Source organism: Rhamphochromis longiceps, linkage group LG6, assembly GCF_057381845.1.
Source record: "Rhamphochromis longiceps isolate RC_006_pf linkage group LG6, R_longiceps_female_GT1.1, whole genome shotgun sequence".
NCBI classification, from domain to species: domain Eukaryota; kingdom Metazoa; phylum Chordata; class Actinopteri; order Cichliformes; family Cichlidae; genus Rhamphochromis; species Rhamphochromis longiceps.
In genome coordinates, this window is record NC_140562.1 from 34831257 (window position 1) to 34839895 (window position 8639).

The window sequence follows — 8639 nt, forward strand, 5'->3', positions numbered from 1 at the left end:
ATATCCAAGAATAAACAAAAAAATTATAAAAAAAAACAAAAAAAACTGTCAGAACCCAAATGGCCCACAAAAATACCACATTCAAATACAGTGGCCAAAGTGACAAGTTCATAACGGGTCCAGAATTTCAAATAATTACCTAACCGACTTTGAAACAACCAAGCTGGTAACTGGGAAACAAATGCCACAGTATACATATATTTATACTGGCTATATAAATAAATCATCTGATTGTTGCATACAGGCCTGAACTGTGTGCTTTTGTACTGTTTGAACAGGAGTTATGGGGATGTACCAGTCAGGCCAATGCTGAGGTTTTTGTTTAGGTTAATAATTGTTGGACCTTTTGCATCAGGAAAAACACAAACATTGTTTATTAGCTGGATCCCAGAATTTCCATACAGTGTGTGAAAACAGAATTTCAGCTATTAGTCATACTCAGAAATGGCACTAGTGCATCCTTTCCAGATCCCCCGGCAGCAAGGGGATCAACACCCATAATGATGGCATGAAGGCATCCATAGAAGCTACTCACATGACTGGAAACACACGCACACACAGGATTAGGCTCCAATTAGGCTGACATGTACATGCTGTGAGGAATGGATTCAGATGACATTTTCTTCCCTTTGTCAGGAAATATGCGAAATGACACTCTGTTAATTGAGCAGATTCTGTGACCTGGAAGATTTCTCATCTAATCTCCATATTCATGCACAGTAATGGGAAAATGCCCCCCTACACACTCAACCCAGTGAAAACAGCAGTGTGGTTCTGTGACAGTGTTGCAACTACTTGCACTTTAAATTCTGATTACACCCACACATAAGCTACAAGTGCTACAAAGCACTGTTTTACTTTACTTTACTTTCTTTTTAGTTGTTTGAAGGGAACCTGCAAAGTAAGAATGTCATTGCTCTGCAGAGCCATTTGTGTTTTGCAGTGTACATGACAATAAACATCTTGAATTTTGGTTCTTGGCAGTTTCCAGTGGGATCTGAAACTTGTTGACCTGTGTAGAGAGACTTTTAATAAAGCGACCACCAGGGGGTGGTTCATAGGAGCCATCGTCTGCCCCGAAAGTTCATTTGGCTCCAAGTCTCCTTCACCAGTGGTCATTGTCTGGCCGCGTTGCCATAGTTCCTATGCTCTAATATCTATGGAAACGCCTTCGAACTGCGTGAGTAGACCCATTGTTGACTCTCTGTCGGGCCTGTCCTCACACACACGCTCACAAAAGAAACTATACAGTGAAACTAATGCTGTAAATATCAACACACATGCACATATTAATAAACACACCTCCCCAAAGCTGGATAGAAGTCATTTCTACTTCACGCTGGGTCAGATGCTTTCAGTAATTCATCCGCCCACAAGTGTATAATAAGGTTATTCTAACCCCACCCCGCTGGGACCTCTGGCAACCAAACAAATGTGTAATCTAAACACCCAGCCCACATGCATATCTCATCAAACAGCAACGTCAGTGGATGCACAAAGGCATAAAACAAGGAACTGTTTGGCTCCGTCTGAGACCTCGGAGTCAGGGGAATCGACGTATAAAAAAAAATATGGAAGACTGATGCAGGAGATTGAGCGCAACAACAATGTAGTTTGTCGAGTTTTTTTTTTTTTTTTTTTTTTTTTTTTTTTTTTTTACACACAAATTATTTTTGGATAATAAATTGATGTCATTGGCTAAAAAGCAGCTATTTTGTTTACGTTACCCCTTGAAGGAAAGTAGGCCAAATAGTCGAGAATGGAAGAGGATAATGTTAATCTCTTGCTCCATTATAGAGCTGGCCTTTTTTTTTTTTTCCCCCTTTCTTTTTTTTTTTAAAAATGGTAATTTTTTTTTTCATTAAGTCTTCTTCCTTTGCTACTTTATTGGTGCGTATTCTAAAGTGGTTACCCAGTAAATGTTTAACGTATAAGCTTCAACTGCTGAAAAGAACCACAGGCAATTGAAACTATGTGGAGATTTGTACACAGACATCAATGGGACATTTTCATCTACATGACTAGTAAATGTGCTGCCATGGAAACTTGGCCCTGTATTACTGATGGCAAATAGTCTAGAACAAAGCACTAGGGTGGAAATTCCTGTATCTGACAAATATCCTTGCAATTAAACTAGCTTACCCACGCTAGTTGAGCTAGCCACAAGTCCCCCCAACACACAAACATATCCCAAGTTGAAAGGTTTAAAAGGTTGTGTATTTAATGGCCTAATCATTTCAAAGTTATCTAAGCTCATCTTATTGATTTAAAATAAATATAATCCATTATTATCATTACTACTACTACTACTACTACTACACTTACTTAGCACTTAGTTCCTCCTACGCCGAGCGGCGCATCGGGCAGCTAATGACCTCCATCGATGTCGGTCAGCGGCAACTGCTTTGGCTTTGTCCCAGGCAATGTCAACGGTTCTCAGATCATTCATAAACGTTCGACACCATCTGATCTTTGGTCGGGGTTGCTTTTTCTTGCCAGTGCATGGGAGCCATGTAATGGTGATCTTGGCCAGACAATAACGGGGTAGACGTCAAATATGGCAAAGCGGGAAGCGCAGTCAACTCTTGAGGTCTTCCTGAGTGAAGCCCAGCAGAGCAATGTCATCCGAGAAGTCCAAGTCGGTGAGATTACGTGCTTCGTGCCAGGGGACACCGATGCCAGCTTGGTCAACTGATCATTGCATGATGAAGTCAGTTACAAACAGGAAGAGGAAAGGGGATAGCACGCATCCTTGTCGGACGCCAGTATTGATCTTGAAGAAATCTGTGCAGCCGTCATCCGTCCGGACGCAGCAGCAGGAGTTGGAGTAGAGACCATGAAAGGCATCTACAAACTGCTGAGGGACTCTATAGTGGCGTAGGATAGCCCATAGAGTCGGCCGGTGGACGCCATCAAAAACCTTCTCGAAGTCAATGAAATTAATAGAAATCTTCCTTTGGTATCCCAATGTTGGTGGTGCTGGTGGTGGTCAGAGGGCCCGGTGGCGCCAGTGTCCGGCAGCCTCGCCTCTGTCAGTGCGCCCCAGGGCAGCTGTGGCTACAATGTAGCTTGCCGTCACCAGTGTGTGAATGTGTGTGTGAATGGGTGAATGACTGAATGTAGTGTAAAGCGCTTTGGGGTCCTTAGGGACCGAGTAAAAGCGCTATACAAATGCAGGCCATTTACCATGTTTGTTCAACAATCATGCGGAGGGTGAAGATTTGCTCGACGCACGACCGGCCACTCCGAAAGCCAGCCTGCTCTTCTCACAATTGTTCATCCACTGCACGTCGTAGCTGATTCAAAAGAACGAGGCAAAGCACTTTCCCGGGTACCGACAGCAACGTGATGCCCCACCAGTTGTTACAGTCATCCAAATCACCTTTCTTTGGAAGTTTGATGATGACACCTTTTGTCCAACATGCGATGTTGACCAGCAGGCGTTTAGGAGTCTTGTAAGGGCAGCTTCCAACTGGGGTCCACCATGCTTCAGCATTTCGGGGAGGATCTCGTGCAGGCCAGCGGCCTTTCCACTCTTGAGGAGTAGAATCAATGTCTTGACTTCGGCGGCGCAGATTTGTCCGATATCAACAGGAAGAAGGCCCATGGAAGGTTTTTGGCCTTGAACAGGTGGAGTGGCTCGGGTTGGTTCAGAGTATCGCAGAAGTGTTTGGCACAGCGTTGGTCTCTTTTCAGCTGCAGTAAGGAGGACGCATCCATTTTTGTCTCGGATTGGGACACAGCGGCCACCACGAGCCCCAGTTAGATCTCTTACAATGCGATATAAGGTTCGGGTATCGTTCCGGTCGGCTGCTTCTTTGTATTAAAATAGATTTGTATTACAAATCTATTTTAAATATCACTGGATTTTAAATATCCCTGGATTTTGGACTGAGAGGCTGGTTGATCATATCACTCAGTCCTACTCAAAACAATTTTCCATTCAGATAACATTGTAGCTCAAATGATAACAATAATAAAAACTTAAAATATTTTAGGTGGTTTGCATTGCTTTCTGTAAAACAAACAATGAGCCTTAAATTTCAGATTTAAAGTCTACAAAGCTATATTGTTCACCTGGGTAATAATACAGCCAAATTAAAATGCCACCGCAATACATTTGCCATCTTGTCTCATTGGGTGTAATAGACACACATACACATGCTTAAACAGCATGGCGTTTCATCCTCTCCAACCTTGTGGGCCTCCATCCTGTCTGACCAAACCCAGAGCAACTTGCCGAAACATGCCAAATGAATGACAGAGAGAGAAAAGTAAATCTAAGATGATAAAATTAAGCCAGCATGTGCACAAACGCACACATTCCCCAACAAAAGGAAAACACTCGAGTCCAAGACTCAATCAATTTGCAGTGAGAAGGGAGAGTGGAGCCACATGTTTTTGATAAGTCCTCTAGCAGAGCAGGGTGAGGTAATGATGAAGTCATCTCTGTCCTCTGGACAGGTTCAAATTCACTGGGCTGTACGCATTTTAAATAGCTTTGGGCTCACAAACACGTATACGTTTTTCTTGTGCAGTTCTGCGCAATAAAAAGACTGCATAAAACATTGAGGTGTGCAGGACGTATTAAGGCCAGGAAATAATAAAGGTGCACTAACATGTGGTCACTAAAGCAGCTCCTAACATAAAAAAAAACAAAAAAACAAAACAAAACAAAAAAAACATTCATCAATTACCTTCAGTCTTAATATCTGCCTCCTTGTTTTTCTATTCCCGTTTCCACAAAACATTACCAAGCAATCCAGACTTACTATAGACACGCCTCATTAACGGTCCCTACAGACTGCACCCACTCAACCAGTCACAGCCACTCTGTTATTAAGTCACTTAATCTATGAGGCTGTCAGTCCAGTCCCCCACCACAATGGACATTGTACTTCCTGTGCCTGAGCATTCATCTGAAGATTAACTCAGTCATGTCTTGTGCTATTATAAAACTATTCATAAGAGACAAACAAGAGATCAGCTCAGACAGAAAGACGGCAGTTGTGTTGAACCCAAAGACTCCCTTCTGCTTGGCTCGTAAAGGTTCTACGCAAATGTAACTGTGTGTGCAGAATACAGGTAAACATCATAGGAATTTAATTAAGATGCAATGTAAGTTTAGTTAACAAGCTCCAATTTGCTTTCCACCACTATCTAGCATGAGCTGGTTTACATCACTTTACCAATAATCATTTGACAGAGGGTGAGTCATAAAGTACTGAAAGTCATATTGGTGGGGAAATCCAGTTAGATCACCTGCATGTTGCACCAATGACACCGTACAAGGAAGGGCATACAGTATAGTGATAATAAAGGTAGATGTGCTGGTAGATGGAAATTTGGGAGGAAAAACAAATCTTCAAAACCATATCAGGAAAGCATGACCGAGTTGTGTGAAAGCAAAGCTTTATCATAAATTATCTGCAACAAAAGCTGGATAAACTGATAAATGTTAGTCATTTTCCCCCTCCACTCTGTCAAAGCCCAATAATCTGCAATATTCCTCTTCTTCAGTCAACTAACATTAGAACCAAGAGACAGAAACCTCACCATCTCCCCTCCCTTGAGTCTCCAGCAACTGCAATATTCATGGGGACCTTACGAAACACTTGGCGTAAAAAACACAAGAGAAAATTGAGTTTGCATCAGAGAGGATGTGCAGAGGTGGAGTAAAAATAAATATGGAATATGCTCCCCCCGTGCAGTCTAGGGCTGCCACAAACGATTATTTTGATAGTCGACTAGTCACCGATTATTTATGCGATTAGTCGACTAATCAGATCATCATCCACTGGACCTAAAACTACAGCTTATTGCACCAGCAGCATCTGCTCTTATATAACTATCATTAGCTTACAGCTTTAAGCTTTTAAGGTGCTAACTAAAAATAAAGACAAGATGATAGTTTATTCAATTTTAATGAAATTTGCAGATTGTTTCGGTAAAGTTTAATAAACTCCTTGCTATCTAAAATATAACAGGACACCGGAGTATATTCTCCAGCATCTCACACTTCTGATAATCAGCTGTCTGCTTGACGTTTATTCAGCTGTGTAAAAACTATAACTTTAATCTCAGCCAAACCGATTTACTCAGGAACAAATAAAATACTAAAAAAAAAGCCAAACAATAACATTTTTAATTTATCTAAGTGACTCATATATATTTAACCTGAGTCGCGAAAGACGGCGGTGGGTTTGAAAACAATTTGCCGGGAGTCCGGTGTTCTCACGGCGCTAGTGACCTAGCCCCCGGCTAGCTATCGAGCTAGTGGGTAACAGACGTCTCCGAAAACGTCGGAGCGCTTTTGAAAATATGTGGTGTCCTGATAAACTGAGCAGATATTTGAGGTTTACACAGCTACATTCTCGCCTGAAAATATGTTAAACGTTTATTTTGTGACCCAGAAAGAATAATAAGAGTAATATTAAAACTAACTAGCTACCGCCATTGTTGGAAACTAAGCTGGGCCGCGCTATGAATTCTGGGACACAGCTGCTTCTTCTTCTTCGGGGTTTAACGGCAGCTGGCATCCTTGTACATGCTGTGCTGCCATCTTCTGTTTCAGTCCGTTATTACACTCTTAAATCCTGCTATTATTCCTGCGTCTTTTGCGATCTTACAAAGCTTCAAACGACACGTCGACTATTAAATCAGTCGTCGACGATTTTGATAGTCGACGTAATCGTGACTAGTCGACAAATCGTGGCAGCCCTAGTGCAGTCACTGGTCTGGGTTAAATAGCTCAGTTATAGAAAGTCCCTGAAGGATTTTGAAGTAGGGCCCCTTCGATCTGAGTAAATCAGAGAAAGGGGGGAATACAGTTTTAGATTTCACGTCCATATGGCAAACATTCACAGCTTTTCAAAGAGCTCTGCTGAGCAAAATAAAAGAGGGGAAGAAACAGAAACAAAAAAAACAAAAACCCAACATCAAGCATGTCAGGGTCCAGGCATTTTGGAGTCAATTATCATATTTGTCTGGGTTCGTTTTAGGTTCGGACAACCAGACTTTGGCATGGAAATGGATATCCTTACAGAGCCTTTACAGGTTGTGAAATATCTCATACACAGAGGTGCTGATGAGATGGGGTGACATAAAGGCACAAAGAAAGCGAGAGAGGGATGGAGGAAGCTTTCTTCCAGGCTTCTGAGCATAACCAAAAAAAAAAAAAAAAAGGGGGGGGGGGGGGGAAATATGGGGGAAATTTAGGGAAATGACAGCAAGCAATGAAATACAAAGGAGGAATGACTATAAAGTCAGCTGCTGACCATTTAACTGCCCTTCACGAAACAAGCCTTGCCATATCACAGTTATTGTGACATAGGGTGTTATTAGCTGTGGGTAGGTATTTTGAACTGCCCCTACAGTGAGTGATATTCACTGTTTATTTAAAGAAACCAGATATGAAAAGATTTTTACTAGCCAGAGGTGCTTCTGCAGGAGAAAGAGCTGCCCAGTTAGACTTCAAAAAAGGCTTTATTGTGGGCAAAGTGGTACTCCCAGATAAAACTGAAGCTTGTTGTTTCCACTTACATCCAGAGAGCAAAAGTTCAACAGTTTTGCAAAAAAAAAAAAAAAAAAGGGTTTATTTGCTTCTGAACCACAAGTCTTGATTGATGAAAATTTGCTAATAACTCATGTGATTTAAGCTATAAATTTAAAAAAGAAAAAAGGATGTAGCAAACATCACAACAGGCCATTTTTAATGTTCTTACACATTCTGGATTTGGAGATGTCAGACTCAATTTGAAACTTTCTGTAGATGAAAAGAAAACATCCTGATTACAAGGATTTTGTTGTACACTTTTTAAGTATTAGAAACCGGCTAAATGCTAGACATGTGTAGACAGGCATTAGCCATCTCTGAAAACACATACTGTATGTTGAAATTGGGGATGCTCCACATATGGCAGACATTGGCTCTGTTGACCGAAATAAGCTGATCATGATTGGATTAACTGATGACAATGGCTTCTTTCTTTGTTTATAAAGCTTTTATGTCGCATCACCTGCAAGCTGGCTGGATGTTGGATAATGAAGTGATAAAAGGCATAAATAAAAGGGGAGAAAACAAACATTAAAAAGAATACAAACAATAAATTATTAATAAATGAATAAGTTAGTTGTTGTAATTTAAACACTGTTTTTACACTGGTGCAACACTAATAGTAAAGCTGATAAAGGACACTGAGTGCAGGTGCAGAAGGTACTACTATAGTATACTTGACCTTCAACTTTAAAAACTCACTGAAAATGAAAATGTTATAAATCCCTATTATAAAAGGTCAATAAAAGGGCTCCCAAGCTAGAATGTTTTCCACTGTTCGAATGAATAAATGAAAAGCTGTGTAGACCCACGGTACATGTATTATACACCAAACATGTGAATACCTGCAATGAGGAGGTCTCGCGTTAGAAGCAGCCAGTAGATCTGCAGGCGTGCACTTGTCCCCGACCTTCTCTGTCTCCGACTCGTTCAGCTTCAGCTCAAACGAGCAGATGTCCGGTAACTTTCACTGACGTTCAGGCAGTAAGGTGGTGTTGACCCGCTCCCAGCGGGTAGAGCAGGCAGCACGCATGCTGTGGAGATCATATGCCGGCTGAAGCGGAAACACGACATCAGCTCACAA

General features: G+C 41.5%; 1 protein-coding gene across 2 annotated transcripts in view; it reads right to left on the bottom strand.

Moving 5' to 3' along the window:
- add3a (adducin 3 (gamma) a) overlaps positions 1 to 8551 on the bottom strand; it is a 105332-nt gene extending 96781 nt beyond the window's left edge. For both annotated transcript variants that reach the window (XM_085410373.1, XM_085410371.1), the window contains exon 1: positions 8401 to 8551. The gene's annotated coding sequence lies outside the window, so the exon portion shown is untranslated. The remainder of the gene's footprint in view (positions 1 to 8400) is intronic.
- Positions 8552 to 8639: the final 88 nt, after the last annotated feature.